Genomic DNA, 12,094 nt, shown 5'->3' with positions numbered 1-12,094 from the left:
TCAGTTTTACACTCTACTAATGGCTGTGCTAGTCTATTGGGCATCAGGTGTCTGTTAATTTGTGGTTAAATGCTGTTGATCTCAGAGTCGTAGTCATATTACAGTCAAATTTATTTGTATAGTGCTTTTCATACTACACAATTTCAAATCGGCTTTACTGTTATGCTTATAATGCCTTTGCACTTTACCATAGAGCAAGTTTTAGAGCTGGGCTATATATATCGATGTGATATGACTTATTTTCCAGACTTAGGTCTAGATATATTGCATTTACCGCAGTTGTTGTGCTGCAGTGACTCGGAGATGTCAAGGCAATTAGGAGGTTTAAATATTGGTCAGTTTTGTTGTAAGTGAGACCAGGGTGAGTGTGTGGTATATTCAGTTAATGGTAAAACCCATTTTGTAAAATTACAGTGAATTGATGATGATTGGCTGACTGCATCCATGATCAGCAAGTCTTGTGTGACGGTTCTGAGCTGTAATCAGGCACGACTGCATGAATGCATCATGAAAAAGCGGCCCTGATTTCTTCAGAGCTCTCCAGGATTGGGTGGCGTTGGGTGTGCCGTGTTCCTGGCCTTGGATCCTGCCCATGTCCTTTTACTTTCCTTGCAAGGACAATGCAATGTGTCCAACAGGCTTTCTTAGTTTCTTTGAAATGATGGCAGGAGGCTGTGGAATAAATTCTAAGGTGTTGACACCTTATAAGAAGGGGACATGTGCTCAATAAAAAAGCATCTTTCCCTAAGGGTGGTCATATTAGGACTTTCCACAAATATAGCTGGCCGGTCAGCAATGCCATCAGGGCTTTGCCATTTGTCAGCAAAGGTCACAATCATTATTGTGGTGTCAAGTTGAAAGTTTGATATCAAGATGGTCATTCGCTTTAATCAACTCCGACTCGGACACCCATATTTCTAAGAGTATTGTAGCAAGCTATTGATTAATTTAATCTTTATTATTGGTCATTCCTTTGTTTGGTCAGTATAATGAAAGACTTTACATTAGTGTTTATCTTTATTTATTCATTTAGCAGGTGCTTTTATTCAACAGCTGGTTTGCAGGCATGCTGTTCTTGCATTGATTCATTCTTTGGCTTTCCTGTTGTTGTCATACAGTAGTGGGACACAGCTGAACTGGCCAGGTAATATTTCTTTAAAAAAATATGTATTTTTTGCATTTGTAATCGATAATACAGACATTCTCTGGCCCTTTGGATGCTTTCTTGCTCAAGTGCTTTCCTTAGGAGAATTCACAACTAGATGTAAATCTTTAGGCAGAGAAGTAATGTGCTTGACTCAAGGAAAATTGGTTCTACAGTTTGTTTACAGAGTTTCTAATACATGTGATGAGAATGTACCTGTAGTATTTTTCGGGATTATTTGTCTTTGAGGACAGATGGGGTCTTGTGATTTGGGCATCTATTAGTCATTCTGAATTTCTAGTAGTATTTAGATTAAACCTGAGTTTTACACTTAGACTAGGCATTTACCATGTGATATTTTTGGGATGCAAACTGGAGCATTAGAATACATTTGAGTGCTTTTGTCAGATTATATATTTGGTAATAACTTGAAATGGAGTTCTCTCTCATTTGAATGGCAAATAATTATCTAATCATTTACATTTATTTTGTAGGAAATTTTTTTTCAGTAACATTCTAAGTTTTAAGATGGAACAGCAACTACATTATTTAACATGAACTAACTTCAATACTGAACAGTACTGTTACAGCATGTATAAATCTTAATATTGATTTCAAAATGATTTTTTTTCTGCAAAACATTATCTGTTATTTGAGTGTTAACATGCACTGTGAACCAACATGAACACGCAATCAACAATTCTGTGCTTATTAAGATGAATAAAGACTATACAAATATATATTTTTCTAATTGCTGATTCATGATAGCTAAATAACTAATGTTGATAACGGGACCTTATTGTAAAGTGTTTCCATTTCTGATTTAATTTTCTTTGCTCCTCCCGCTAACAGAACTTTGTTGATGTATGCCGTCCTTTTATAGAACCGTACTGTAAGTGTCTCCAGTCTAACAGCTTGAGAATAAATATACATTAACACACATCTACGCACACATTCTTTTCATGGAACTCAAAGGTGCGCTCAGTAATGTTGTTACACTGGCTAAAACATCAGTCGTCTTGGACTTTTCAGATAATGATGCCACTGTAAAAAAGGTATTTGCCTTAGCCATGATGATTAATTGTTCTGTGAGCAAAAGTGTCCAATAACAATCCCATGTAAAAGAAAACTGTAGGGCTGCAACAACTAATCAATAAAATCGATAATAATCGATAATGAAAATCATCAACAACGAAATGTCATTATCGATTAGTTGCGTCTGCCGACCGTGCACAGAAAACGTCCGCCAGTCACGTCAAATTACAGCTTTGAATAACGCATTGCTATGGACAAAATGCATCTAAAAATAGTGGAGGGAACAGAGTGAGCTGCTGCTGGAAAGGTGCGTTATCCAAGCTGCCCAAAACATGAGCATTCTGTATTTTAAGCTTCAAAGTAATGCATTAGCGTAATGTTTAACATGGCTTATCTGTCAGGCACTTTGACAGATGTGTGTGCTGTTTAATGTGTGATATTTTTCCTCGGCGCAAAACTTAAATTTTACGGTTATATCCATATCTGTAAGTGTTACATATTCACGCAAGTAGTTCCATTTTGCATGAAGGCTCGTCCTGACTGTCGGCGGGATGCATAAGAGAGAGAGACAATTAATAATCAGTGCAAAAAATATCCATTTTGCTGAAATATCTGTTGTTGGACAGACATGTAATATTTTATGAGAGTGGTAACTGGAAAGTGATGATAGTGTATAATTTAATATAAATGTAAGGCGTTTCTTACATGTACTGGATAAAGAAAAGACAGGAATAGGTTACTGTGTCCGGAGTGCATGTGTGTGTTCCTGCAGAACATTCCTCTTATCTGTTAACACTGAGTTTGTTTTTCTGTTTTTCTTTATCATCTGTATTATTATCTACTAGGGCTGAGAGAAAAAACCTATTCACCTAACTATCGCAACTATTTGTTTACGATTTTAAAATAGTTTCTCTCCCAAATTTTCAATTGTATTATTGGGCTTGTAACCTAAGAGCTCTGACTTATTGGCAAGATCCGGGTTTCATAAACCACTCACCAGACTGGGTCCGGATAGAATCCTCAGCCTGCCTTCCTTTCTCACTCTCAGCCCTCCTATTCTCACCCTTACCACTAGGCCTAGACTCTCACTCGTTGCACCCTTTGGTATGGAACTAGATTCCTAATTCGCAAATATTTTGGATGGCAGAGGGGTTCAATCTGTGCCCCAGTTGCCAGAAATCATAGATTTACATTTACATTTATTAATTTAGCAGACGCTTTTATCCAAAGCGACTTACAAATAAGAACAATAGAAGCAGTTAAACTAACAGTAGGACAACAATATGCAAGTGCTATGACCCTTCTCAGTTTAATCTAACGCAGTACATGTTAACTTTTTTTTGTTGAGATTCACTCAACCTCTAAATGACCAGGCATTCTTGCTTTGGCAAGAAAAAGGTATCGTAACATGTAAAGATCTTTTTGCTGATGGTAGCTTCTTGTCTTTTGTGCAATTAGAATCTCAATTTAAAATACCTAAAGCCCACTTTTTCAGATATCTACAGGTATGTGATTTTACACGTAAATTTTTTATTTCTTTTCCTTCCCTTCCTGATCCAAACCCTATTGAAACCCAGTTTTTCCTGACGACCCAGAGCAAAGAGGCACCATCTCTAGCTTATATATAAAACTTACATCATTATTATCCACTTCTGTTAATGCACAAAGAGATTCCTGGCAACTGGACCTTAATATCTGCCTGACGGATGAGGTATGGGATGAGGCTAAATATAGAATCCATGACCATATCCATATCCATGGCCACGCAAACCGGAATTATCCCGACAACGCTTTATCTGTAGAGAGGTAAAGGGAGGAAGACCTTCGCAGGGGAGAGACTAGTTGACACATCAGGACTGCGGTGTTGTCGTGTCCAGGCACAGGTCCTTCATCAGATCTGGATACGGCCTGGATCTGGCGGACTGCGGTAAACAGAGAGACTAATATTAACGTAGACGCCATTCTTCTTATGATGTAACGAGTACATCAGGATTTATGGGAAATGTTCCCGGTTCCGGCTGACCTGATCTATGCAGCCTAACATTGAATTATAGAAGTCTATAATGTGTTATGTGTATGCTAGGTCAAAGAGATGTGTTTTTAGTCTAGATTTAAACTGACAGAGTGTGTCTGCTTCCCGGACAATGTTAGGAAGATTGTTCCAAAGTTTTTGTGCTAAATAGGAAAAGGATCTACCACCAGCAGTCAATTTTGACATTCTAGGTATTATCAATTGGCCGGAATTTTGAGATCGCAATAGACGTGAAGGACTATAATGCGTTAAGAGCTCGCTCAAGTATTGCGGAGCTCAGTTCAAATCTAGACTAAAAACACATCTCTTTGACCTGGGCCTAAAAAAAAAATTTGTTTGGTTCCGGTTTCCGACCGACCCTGTCAATTTATGTGCGACCCAAATTTATTTTATGAGCTTGGGGAAGAAATAATACAAATTAAATAAATACACAAATAAAAAACTTTGAGGCGAACTTTAATTTACGTTTTTGTACAGCACCGTTTTTGTATAGCACTCCTGCGATGCAAGACAGAGTCCTGCACAGGTCCGATTTTGTAAATCCGCACCCGCCCGTACCCACAGTGCTTAAAACCGCATCCGACCCGTTAATTAATTTAATTAATTTAATTAAAATCTGCACCCGACCCGACCCGCTTAAAATAGAACCGACACCTGATCCGCACCCGAAATAAAATCAGTTTAGCCAATCACATTAGGCACACTTACAAAAATGTTTATTGCCAGGTCATACAGAAGTTATTACACGACAATTAACACAAGGACAACTTCAGCCGAAGCTGTCAAAAGGCCGGTAACAGTTACATGAAGAACATGGCTAACGTTACCACAAAACTGAGTAGCCTTAACATTTTACCAATCGGAACAGACGCGGCTACAACATTATATCTGCCACGCAATTTCGTCTAGCCTACATCAATTGTGGGTTTTTAGGCCCAAAGGGTTTTTAGGCCCTAGCATTCACATAACACATTATAGACTTCTATAATTCAATGTTAGGCTGCATAGATTAGGTCAGCTGGAACCGGGAACACTCCCCATAAACTTGTACTTGTTGCATCATAAGAAGAATGGCGTCTACGCTAATATTAGTCCCTCTGTTTATCCGAGGTTTACCGCAGTCCGCCGGATCCAGGCCGTATCCAGATCCAATGAAGGACCTGCGCCTGGACACGATGACAACGCAGTCCTGAAGTGTCAACCAGTCCCTCCCTGTTTACTGAAGTCAGCCGGATCCCGGCCGTATCCAGATCAGATGGTAGACCTGCACCTGGACTCATCCATGACGTATCTCTGAAGTGCCAGCCTCATCAGCCCTGTGAAGGCCTCATCGACACGACCAATCTGACTTCTGACCTGTAATGCTGCCTGGGTCATAATCATACACTGTTCGCTCGTTGGTCAGAGGAGAACTGGCCCCGACTGAGTCTGGGTTCTCCCAAGGTTTTTTTCTCCATTCTGTCACCTGATGGAGTTTTGGTTCCTTGCCACTGTTGCCTTGGCTTTTGGCTTGCTTAGTTTGGGACATTTAATATTCAACAATATTATTGATCTGCCTTATTATGGGTGGACGATGACGCAATTTTCTTCTAGAAACAAACTTTGTTGTATTATTTTCATGTTATCACTGTGAAGCTGCTTTTATACAATCTGTATTGTAAAAAGGGCTATATAAATAAAGGTGACTTGACTTGACTTTAATAGGGAGCCAGTGCAGTGTTGACAGAACCGGGCTAATATGGTCATACTTCGTGGTTCTGGTAAGAACTCGAGCTGCTGCGTTTTGGACCAGATGTAATTTAATTCACTTTCTGTAAAGCTGCTTTGAAACAATATGTATTGTGAAAAGCGCTATACAAATAAATTTGAATTGAATTGAATTGAATTAATTTGTTCATTAAGAGTGCAGGGCTTAATAATCTAGCCTTGATGTCATGAACGCATGAACTAATTGTTCCGCATTTGTCAATGAGAGCATATGACGTTATTTATTTTTAAGATGGAAAAATGCGGTTTTACAGATACTTGACAAGTGACTTTCAACTGAAAGATTGGTATCAAAGAGCACACCCAGGTTCCTAACCGATGACGAAGACTTGACAGAGCAGCCATCAAGTGTTAGACAGTATTCTAGGTTATTACGTTATTACGTTTTTATATCAGCTATGCATTCCGCTCATTTTGTGAATTGGTAAGTTTTGTCAGGGCGTGAAGAAATATAGAGCTGAGTATCATCAGCATAACTTCCTAATGATATTTCCCAGGGGTAGCATGTACAGAGTGAACAGCAACGGTCCTAGTACTGAGCCTTGTGGTACGCCATACTGACCATGTGATTGATAAGACTGATCTCTTCATTTACTGCTACAAACTGATAACGGCCAGATAAGTATGATTTAAACCATGCTAATGCAATTCCACTAATGCCAACATAGTTTTCTAGTCTATTTAAAAGAATGTTGTGGTCAATAGTATCAAATGCAGCACTAAGATCGAGTAACACTAATAGCGAGGTACAACCACGATCGGATGATAAGAGCAAATCATTTGTGACTCTAATGAGAGCAGTCTCGGTACTATGGTACGGTCTAAATCCTGACTGGAAATCCTCGCAGATATCATTTCTTTCTAAAATGGAACATAGTTGTGAGGATACCGCCTTTTCTAGTATCTTTGACATTTGAGATTCGAGATCGGCCTGTGATTGACTAATTCTGTACGATCAAGTTGCGTTTTTTTAACAAGCGGTTTAATCATAACCAGCTTAAAAGTTTTTGGTACGTATCCTAATGACAAAGATGAAGATTTTTTTAAAGGTTTAAATGGGGGCGCTACCAAAAACGTTTGAGAACCACTGGTATAGGGTCTAACATACATGTTGTCGATTTAGATGATTTAACGAGTTTAGTGAATTTTTCTCTACTATAGACCTTATGTAGCCCCGCCCCTTTTCAGCGCTGGCTCGTTGTCTTTTGACTTCCGGTCTGTATTTTCACAGCAATCTTGCGTATTTATGAATGCACGGCTCGTTTTAAAATCTTTCCAGTCTACTGACATTTGGTAAGACATCTGCTTCAAACATTACAATCCTCATGATAACTTTCGTTAACTTTTCATTAAGTAAATCCACTTCAAATGTTAATTACTCCTGGACAGCAATGGCATAGAAATATACAGAGCGACTGCAAAAACGGAAGTTCAAAGACAATTTTCTAAAGATGGCGGTGCCCTCGTTTCTCTGCCGCATAAGGTCTATAGCAATGAATGAATAAAATTTTTCCTTAGGGAGACTACAATGCACTGCCTGATGCGATACTGTAGTAGACGGTTGCATGGTTATAATTTTCTCCCTGATATTATCAAACTTATAAGTGAAGAAGTTCATAAAGTCATTACTGCTGTGCTGCTTAGAAACTTCTGGGCTTGAAGCTTTATTTTTCGTTAATTTAGCCACTGTTTCAAATAAATATTATGTTTATTTTCTTCTAATAGGGTTTAGAGATGTTCCGATACCCTTTTTCCCTTCCTGATACCGATTCCGATACCTGGACTCAGGGTATCGGCCGATACCGAGTACTAATCCGATACATGGGTGTGTATCTATACAGCTGCAATTCATACTAGCCCTGTATGAATTGATAGAATTATTTTATAAAAGGTATTTTAGTTTTACAATATAACTGTATAAAAAAGTGCAGCAAATAAATCTAGGAATCTAAAAAATGATATGAATAATAGGGGTGTAACGGTCCACAAAATTCACGGTTCGGTTCGATACGATACGATACACTGGTGTCACGGTTCGGTACGGTTTCAATACAGCAAAAAGAAAGAATTGGCAGAGAAATTTACTTGATTAACTTTTTTTTTTTAAATGAAAACTTAGATTTTTTACTTTGAGCAATGATGGAGCTATACTTGACATAAAACAAAAACAGCTCCTTATAAAAAAATGAAATGTAATATTGTAGTAGTTATAAACAAAGGTTTATTTTATTTCAGATTAACATTTGAGGGCAGCAATTTTATTCATAATTGTGACGGGTGCGTAGCTCACTTCACAATTTAACTCTACCATGATTGAAATTGTCTATTTTGAAGTCTATTTTGAAGTTTAATTTAATAGGGTTTATTTTATTTTTAAATTCCCTTAGGATAAGAAATAACCACAGGACAAGTTATCAAGTTTATTAAAGAGTAAACGGTTTATTAAAGTTTGAATATATAGAAGGGTGCACACTACTTATATTCTCTTTTGCTGTTAAACTCTACCTGAGTCCTAGATTCTTCTGGTCCATGGAGTGAACGGCCGCATTCCATGTGTCAGGAAACAAAGGGAGAGGCGGGGCATTAGCCTCCAAACTTGTACTGTTCCGGAGGAAATTGGACTGTACCATCGTAATCCAAATCGGAGGGAATCTTTTATTTAGTTTCATTCAGTTTCATTTTGTTCTGTTTGTTTGGAGTAGTTTTTGTATTGTGCTTCAATTATTTGATTGCATTATGTTAGGTACGATACAGTGTATATTTTGTTGTAATTATTATTGTTAATTGGGGAACGCTTTCTTTTGATATTTACCTCTTATTTTTGTTTGGTAGAGGCTAAAGAGTATATCTAGTGGTGAATCTCAGAGGGGAGATCTATCCAGCCACAGTAACATCATGATCTGCTGATCTTTAGTGTTTGTTTATTATTTTGTTAACTGGGGAGATTTATTTTCTAGGTTTGTTTTATTTTTTTGTTAGATTCAGTTAATTTCCATCTTAAGTCTTTGATTTTTATATGGACTTTATTTTTGGAAATTACTTTAATTATATCTGCCCCTGTATATAATTAATTTTTTGGAGAAATAAATCCAATCTATTCACTGCCTGTCCTGCCTGTTCTTGGCCACACCCTTACAAATGGTGGCAGCGGTGGGATGTGCCAGTAAAGGACAGTGCTGAGTAGTGTCAATATGGCTCCAAAGAAACTGTCACAGTTCAAGCAACGAGATGAAGCAGTGTCGGTGGAGGAGTTGGTGGATGAGCCAGCTGCAGTTGGAGTTCTTCAGAGGGCTGATGATCCTGGGCAGCTGACTGTGCAGGACCTGGCGGAGATGTTTCGTAAGAATATGGAATTTCAGCAACGACAAGAGGCCCAAATGGAGCGGGAGGCAGCTCGGCAGGAGCAACGCTGGAAAATGATGCAGCATCAATTTAACCTTCTCAGGGAGGAAGTGGATATTCGCACTACCCCTGACCCTGGAGGCTTGTTAGGTCCTGATCCTCCTTCCGAGATGCCGGAGAATGGGTCCAATGCCTCAGTGGCCCTTGCTCCAGATCCTGTTCGAGGTATGATTGAGCCCAAGTTGCAGAAATTGGAAGATTCAGATGACATTGAACATTTTCTCACCACTTTTGAACGCATTGCTCTGGCCTGTAAGTGGGGAAAAAGTGAGTGGGCCCTTCAGTTAGTTCCCTTATTGACTGGTAAGGCTAGGAGTGCCTATGTGCACATGGATATTGAGGAGACGTTGGAGTATGACAAAGTAAAGTCTGCCATATTAAGCAAGTATGCCATTAATCCTGAAACTTACCGTCAAAGATTCCGCTCATTAGGGATCGAGCCTGATGAAACGCCAAAAGAACTTTATGTACGACTTCGAGAACTTTATGAAAAATGGGTGCAACCAAAGGGAAAGACTGTAGAAGCTGTGGGGGAAGTGATTATTTTAGAGCAGTATTTGAGAATGCTTTCACCAGAATTGCAGGTATGGGTAAGGGAACACAACCCTGGTACAGCTGTTCAGGCTGCTTCCTTGGCTGATGTTTTTGTAGCTGCTCGCTCTCGTTCCCAAGTTTGGTATTCTGCTCAAAGGGGGAATAGGGAAAATAGGAGTTCGTCAACATTTGGTCGAGGTGAAGGTAAATTTAATTCCTCTAGTAAGAAGCCTAAGGTTATAGATAGTCAGTTCTCTAGGCCTCTACCTCAGTCTAGTCAGGTGCCCATTTGTTACTATTGTGGACAGGAAGGGCATAAAAAGCCAATGTGTCCTAAGCTATCTGTTAAGATTTCCCAAATATGTTCTGTACCAACAGAAAAGTTGACTCTACCTCAAAGCCTGACTGTTCCTGTAGAAGTGAATGGGAAAAAGGTGAATGCATTAATAGACACTGGTAGTATGCAGACGCTAGTGGAAAGTCAGTTGGTGCCAAAATATTACGAAGAGAATGAAGGTAGTGTTGTCATTAGATGCGTTCATGGTGAGGAGCAGATTTACCCTACAGTGAAAGTGCAGGTAGTGGTACAAGAGCAACCCTATTTGTTGAAAGTAGGGGTAGTAGAAACATTGCCGTATCCTGTGATTTTAGGGCAAGATTTTCCTCTGCTGTTGAACCTTTTGCCTTTTAACTCTGTTTGTAGTATGGTGATGACCCGAGCTCAGGTTAGGCAGTCTATGGATGAGTCTGAACCCTTTAAGAGTCTTCCATTCTTTGATGCTGAGTTGGAAGCTGGTCCAATTAAAGTAAGGAAATCTAGAAGGCAGAGAAGGCAAGAGAAGTACAGATATGTGGAAACTGATGCTCAGGTACAGGGTGGAAAGCTGGATGAATTGATTGGGTTTAAGATTCCCAGTAATATGGCTGAGCTGCAACAAACTGATCCTGTTTTGTCTTCACTGTATCAACAAGCTCAGACAGGTAAGAGAGAAGGTGTGAAGTCTGTAGAGAGTAGAGTAGTAGAGAGGTTTGTTCTTCAAGAGAACGTGCTGTATCGACAACAGGGAGATGGTTTACAGATGGTGGTACCTAAGGCAGTTCAAAATATAGTCCTGACTTTGGGTCACTCCATTCCCTGGGCAGGTCATCTGGGTAGGCAGAAAACGCTGGCTCGAATTAAGAAACATTTTTATTGGCCTGGCCTTAGAGCTGATGTTGTAAAATTCTGTAAAACCTGTCCTGAGTGTCAGTTGACCTCTAATAGACTCCCCTCTAAAGCTCCTCTTCATCCTCTTCCAGTTATAGGAGTCCCATTTGAACGACTTGCTATGGATATAGTTGGTCCAGTTGAAAAAAGTAGAGCAGGGCATAGGTTTATGCTAGTGGTGAGTGATTATGCTACCAAGTATCCAGAGGTGTTTCCTTTGAGGACTATTGGAGCTAAGCAAGTAGCTACCTGTTTGATTCAATTGTTTTCTCGGGTAGGATTTCCTAGAGAGATACTGACTGATTGTGGGACAATTTCACCTCAAACCTCTTAAAGCAAGTCTACCATTTATTGAGCATAAAGGGCTTGAAATCTACGCCGTTCCATCCTCAAACGGATGGATTAGTAGAGAGGTTTAATCAAACCCTCAAAAGTATGCTCCGTAAATTCATCAATGAGACCGGTGCAGATTGGAATCAATGGTTGCCTTATTTGCTCTTTGCATATCGTGAAGTACCCCAGGCCTCAACCGGTTTTTCACCCTTCGAATTGTTATATGGCCACGATGTGAGAGGACCACTGTCTCTGTTAAAGGAGACCTGGGCCGGTGAGGAGGGAGAGGGGGAAGGAATAGATGTTGCATCCTTTGTCGTGGCAATGCATGAGAAATTGCAAGGAATGACAAATTTAGCTCAAGAGCATATGGCAGAGGCTCAGCAGAAACAAAAATCCTGGTATGATAAGTCTGCAAGAACTCGTTCATTTGTTCCAGGTCAACAAGTGCTTGTGATGTTGCCCACAGGGTCCAGTAAGTTGTTAGCCAAGTGGCAAGGGCCTTTTAAAATACTCAAGCAACTAGGCCCTACAACTTATGAGATCTCAACCCCAGGACAAGCCCGTTCAAAGAGAATTCTGCATGTGAACCTTTTGAAAGAATGGTCCCCTCGGAAGGAATGTCTGCTGATTCGGTCTG

This window comes from Rutilus rutilus (assembly GCF_951802725.1).
Source record: "Rutilus rutilus genome assembly, chromosome: 8".
NCBI classification, from domain to species: domain Eukaryota; kingdom Metazoa; phylum Chordata; class Actinopteri; order Cypriniformes; family Leuciscidae; genus Rutilus; species Rutilus rutilus.
Note: the sequence above shows the minus strand (reverse complement) of the source record.